Genomic DNA, 5,204 nt, shown 5'->3' with positions numbered 1-5,204 from the left:
TTTCCGTTTCAGTAGATGTTGTAAATGGTGATCTTACTAGCGAAGCTAGAAATAACATTCTTTCTCAAGTTCAAACGTTGGCAACGTCTGATACGTATGGTCTGCCTAAAGAATTAACGCTCGCTTGTGGCGCCAGATACATGATGACTAACAATGTTGATACGTCTGATGGACTTACGAATGGTGCGACAGGTTGGTTAAGAAAGATAGAGTACGGTAAAAATAGGCTCGGGGAACAAATTCCGTTCAGGGTTTGGATTGAGTTTGCTGATGCTAACAAAGAGGAGGGAAATAGGGAGAGATAATCGCATAGGCAGCCGTGATCCATCCATATTGAGAAGAGGGGAAAATGTGTGATACGCGGCGGCTCTTAACGCGCAACTTATTCGCGCACAGTTGACGTTATTGGTTCTCCTCTTTCGGGCTACTACGTCACCAAAATTGCTCGGAAAGGTTTAAACGTTGTTAAAACGTACGCTTTAAAAATAAAAAGCCGAGGCTTATGTGAAATGTTCAGCCAAGTGGGCTTTTTTAAGCAAAGAGTTATTTATTTATCAGAGGTAATTTTTAAATACACCTTGTAGATGTATGGTTATAGGTTTTGGAAATGGTTTAAAAGTTATACCATTCATTTTTGGATTACTTGAATACCGCGTATTGCTACTACAATTCAAGTAGCAGCATTTTTTGTGGTAAACCATTTTAAATTACCTCTGATAAATAAATAACTCTTAAAAAAGCCCACTTGGCTGAACATTCCACTTAAGCCTCGGCTTTTTATTTTTAAAGCGTACGTTTTAACAACGTTTAAACCTTTCCAAGCAATTTTGGTGACGTAGTAGCCCGAAAGAGGAGGGCGGAGAACCAATAACGTCAACTGTGCGCGAATAAGTTGCGCGTTAAGAGCCGCCGCGTATCACACATTTTCCCCTCTTCTCAATACGGATGGATCACGGCTGCCTACGCGATTATCTCTCCCTATTTCTCTCCTCTTTGATGCTAATGTTGGAAAGTTGTTGAGACAAAAGAGTCATGGGTTATACGAGCAGAATAACTTTAACAGGATTTGGACTCCTGTCGAGAAAGTTACTAAGGCATTCACTAGAAAATGGAGGCAAAATAATGTTTCAGTCTCTAGGAAACAGTTTCCTTTGGTCATTTCTGAGGCTATTACGATACACAAGAGTCAAGGTGATACGTATTCGTCTGTAGTAGTGCATTGTAATCAAAGAAAGAAATTAGAGAGAGCTCATTTATACGTTGCTTGTAGTAGAGCGAGAAACGCCTCTGGTTTGTATATTGAGGGTAAATTTCAAGTTCCAAATGCGCCTAAAAACAAACAAGTTGAATTGGAAATTAAAAGATTACGAGATACGAAGAGTATTGCGTTACCATTCTTGAACGAACCGGTTCATATTTATGTTCACAATGTGCAGTCCTTAAACGCACATTTGGAAGATATTTTAGCAGACACCGTAATAAGAAATGCCCAGTTATTATGCTTTGTTGCAACGTGGAAGAAAGAAAATGATGAGTGTCATGTGCCATCCTTTAGGGAAGTGGGTGGTATTTATCTGCCAAGAACGGCACGTAGAATTGCATTTGGTTCTTCCATTTATTTAAAAGATACACCAGAAAATGTAGTTAACGATTTGAATAATAGGGTTTTACGAACCGATAGACCTTTCAGGAATTCACATGTGGAACGTTGCTGGTTGGATGTTTCCATTGAAAATGAACCGTTGACTGTAGTTTTATTGTACAAATCACCTGGAGCGAGTTTGAGATCAGTTTTTGAGGATTTTAACCCTTTATTCGATATTAGATATGATGCCTCTATTCCGACAGTTGTTGTGGGAGATTTTAACATAAATGTTTTAAAAAGCAAAACCGCATTGAAAATGTTCTTTGATTCGTTTGATATGATTCTTATGCCTGGTCTTGAAGAGAAAGTATCAACTGACTATCATTGCCAGTTAGATTTAGCGTTCGGAAACAAGCTTTTCCGTGAGAGATACAAAGCATGTTACAGAGAGACGTACTATTCATATCATAAAAGTATATGTTTTTTTAAAAAGGAATAGTTTTGGTGACAGTTTCATCTGAGAAAGCCCTGTAAAGTCAACTGTTATGTTGTTTTCTGATATGTGTGTTTATTAAAAAAATTTATGGCGTCGTATAATAAACTGTAGTTGTTGGTGAAAGTCCTAACCCTAGAAGCTTTGTATAATTATCCGAAAGGGTAGAAAGTCCTGGTCCTAGAAGCCTTGTATTATCAGCCGTAATGATTGGTTGATAGAAATCCTAGCTCTAGGAGCTTTGTAAAGTTGTAAGTGTTGTTTTCTGATATGTGTGATTATCAGAAATTGTGGCGTCTTATATTAAGCCTAAATTGTCGGCGGAAGTCCTATAATGAAAGAAAGTGAAAATGTCCTCGTCCTAGAGACCTTGTATAATTACCCGAAAGGGTAGGAAGTCCTGGTCCTAGAGGCCTTGTATAATTACCCGAAAGGGTAGGAAGCCCTGGTCCTAGAGGCCTTGTATTATCAGCCGTAATGATTGGTTGATAGATATCCTAGCTCTAGGAGCTTTGTAAAGTTGTAAGTGTTGTTTTCTGATATGTGTGATTATCAGAAATTGTGGCGTCCCATAATGAAAGAAAGTGAAAATGTACCAAATTGAAAACGTATGAAATTGAAAACTTATGACCCGAAAGGGTTGCTCAAAATGGTATTTGCACCATTAAGAGAGAAAAACACATGACCCCAAAGGGTTTCTCAAAATGGTATTTGCACCATTAAGAGAGAAAAACACATGACCCGGAAGGGTTTCTCAAAATGGTATTTGCACCATTAAGAGAGAAAAACACATGACCCGGAAGGGTTTCTCAAAATGGTCTTTGCACCATTAAGAGAGAAAAACACATGACCCGGAAGGGTTTCTCAAAATGGTATATGCACCATTAAGAGAGAAAAACTTATGACCCGAAAGGGTTTCTCAAAATGGTATATGAAGCAGATAAAGAGAGGGAGAGAGAGTTGGTAGGGTTACCTTTAATAGACAATTGGTAAGTGTAAGGTAAAATCACGTTTGACCCATGCAGTTTGTAAGATCCATCAATATTGTAGAGAGAGAGGCAGAATTGCTAGTATTACCACCGAAAGGCAATTGGTAAGTAAAGTGGTATCACATTTGACAGAGTTTACAGGATTTATTACCATCGTAGAAAAGGATCGAAATGATGAATTACATTTTAGATCTCTGTGACGCAAGGAATCGCACCGTAAAAAATGATCGTAAGCAAGTATTTGAAAATTGTTGGGGTAAGATTACATAATGTATCATGGGTTTTCACTAATTGCATTATCTACAGTTCGGTTACCATTCACGGATGTTCAGTTTTCGCTTCTACTTCCAATATCTGTAATCCTGATTAGTTCTAGCGACGGGAGCATATAGGAAATGTACTGATCCTACTGAATGGTCGTTAGTCATCCCCTCTCTCGTAGTTAATCGTACAATGACATAGCTAACCAAATCGATTACGATTTTGGTTTTCAAGGTAAATTTCAATTATGCTTAACCATGTAGGTGAATTGTTTTTCGCTTAATGTCTATCTTTATTTCCATTTTGTTTTTCAAGCTAGAAATTGGTGAAAAATATCTAAACCTTTAATTGTAGACAAAACTCCCGAGTTGGTGAAGATGTACGTTATTGCATCCATTCTTAGAACGGGTAAATGGTGTCATTGAAAACCTGTTTCTCAATTAATAAACTCCATTCTTTAAAATGTTCGTTCTAAACGTTTGAAAGGCTAATGAAGCATTACGTTTATCAATCTCTACACATACGTGAAATTCTGGAGACGTCTTTCATTCTCTGGAAAATCGTTAAAGTCTACTGAGCCTTTCATTTCGAAAAAGCATCGCAATCTTTTAATACGACGTTGTGTATTGAAGACAATTATGATAATGTTAAATGTTGATATATGTTAATGGTTTTTCCCCATGTGGGTTTTCCCAGAATCTTTTTTCCCACGTACAAGTGGGTTTTTTTGATTCAAATTAACTTTTAAGCAGATTTACTTGTTGTTCGTTGTAATGTAAGTTAGAGAAAGGGAACATTTAAATATGATATACTGTATAAAAGAAATGACAAATGTTATGTAGAGTTCGGGGGTTCATATCCCAGGTGTGATTCACAGATGTGGGTTTTTCACGGATAAAGTTGGATTTCCAAGGTTGGTGAATCCTAGAACTTCCGTGGAATTACCTACATAGGGTGATATCACACGGAATGTGATACTCTACATTGGAAAATATTAAATACTTCGTCGCTAACTTTGATGTTTCAGAATCCAGCTGTGATACACAGATGCGGGCACTTCACGGATAAAGTTGGATTACCAAGATCGGTGAATCCTAGAAATTTCGTCAAAATGCCAACATATAGTGATATCACAGGGGAAATGATTCACGATGTTATTGTTAGGTTTAGGGAATTCAGCGCTTAAATAAAATGTTTAAGAGTTGTAAATGGACGTCTTAATTACAGAGGTAAACACTGAGCAGTAGGCCTATATAAAAATGTAACCCTTATGTTAAATAACCTTGAAAATTATTCGAGGAAAGTTTTAAGACTTCTTAAGAAAGGAAATAAAGTATTCTCGTGTAGACAACCATAGCTGCTTAACTGGAATAGTTGTCTTTCCATTCCAATAGTACTTTCTCTGCTGCTTGGCTGGCCTTTTGTATTGTCGGTATGTAAAAATAACACACCTGGAAATTTAAAGGACTAAAGTAGTTATTTTTAGTAAAATTCCTAGCCGTGGACTAAATAACCTTCAGCGATATTCGAACATAGTTGTTACGCCTAATTCTAATATCGCGTGAGGCCAAATTGAAATTTAGAGTGAGAGTAAATAATTTTCACCTCAAGTTTCACTCGACAGATGGCGTTTTGTACGGCTATTCCCAGAAAATCGTGGTTGTCTGCTCGTTAATTGTCACGTCCGCGTTTTTTCGTTAAGCCTAACCCAGGGAAGTGAATCTAGACCCTTTATAGTTTTACTATATCTATGGCTTTGATATGGAGAAATGTTACCAATCATACTGGCAAACCAAGAAAATTGTTGGAGTATAGCGAGAGAGTAGTTTCCACATGCTAGTTAGAGATATTGAACCGATTTAACTATTATTAATGT

At 37.2% G+C, this 5,204-nt stretch overlaps 1 long non-coding RNA gene across 1 annotated transcript; it reads left to right on the top strand.

Moving 5' to 3' along the window:
- The first annotated feature begins 3,236 nt into the window (after positions 1 to 3,236).
- Positions 3,237 to 3,704, top strand: LOC149713743 (uncharacterized). Its single transcript, XR_016371493.1, has 3 exons — positions 3,237 to 3,296; positions 3,444 to 3,562; positions 3,644 to 3,704. It is a non-coding gene; the product is annotated as an uncharacterized LOC149713743 (long non-coding RNA).
- Positions 3,705 to 5,204: the final 1,500 nt, after the last annotated feature.

This window comes from Phalangium opilio, unplaced genomic scaffold (genome assembly GCF_054372755.1).
Source record: "Phalangium opilio isolate 3A_F unplaced genomic scaffold, DU_Popi_V2 ptg000009l_1, whole genome shotgun sequence".
Taxonomy (NCBI): domain Eukaryota; kingdom Metazoa; phylum Arthropoda; class Arachnida; order Opiliones; family Phalangiidae; genus Phalangium; species Phalangium opilio.
This window is presented reverse-complemented; position numbering and strand designations above follow the sequence as displayed.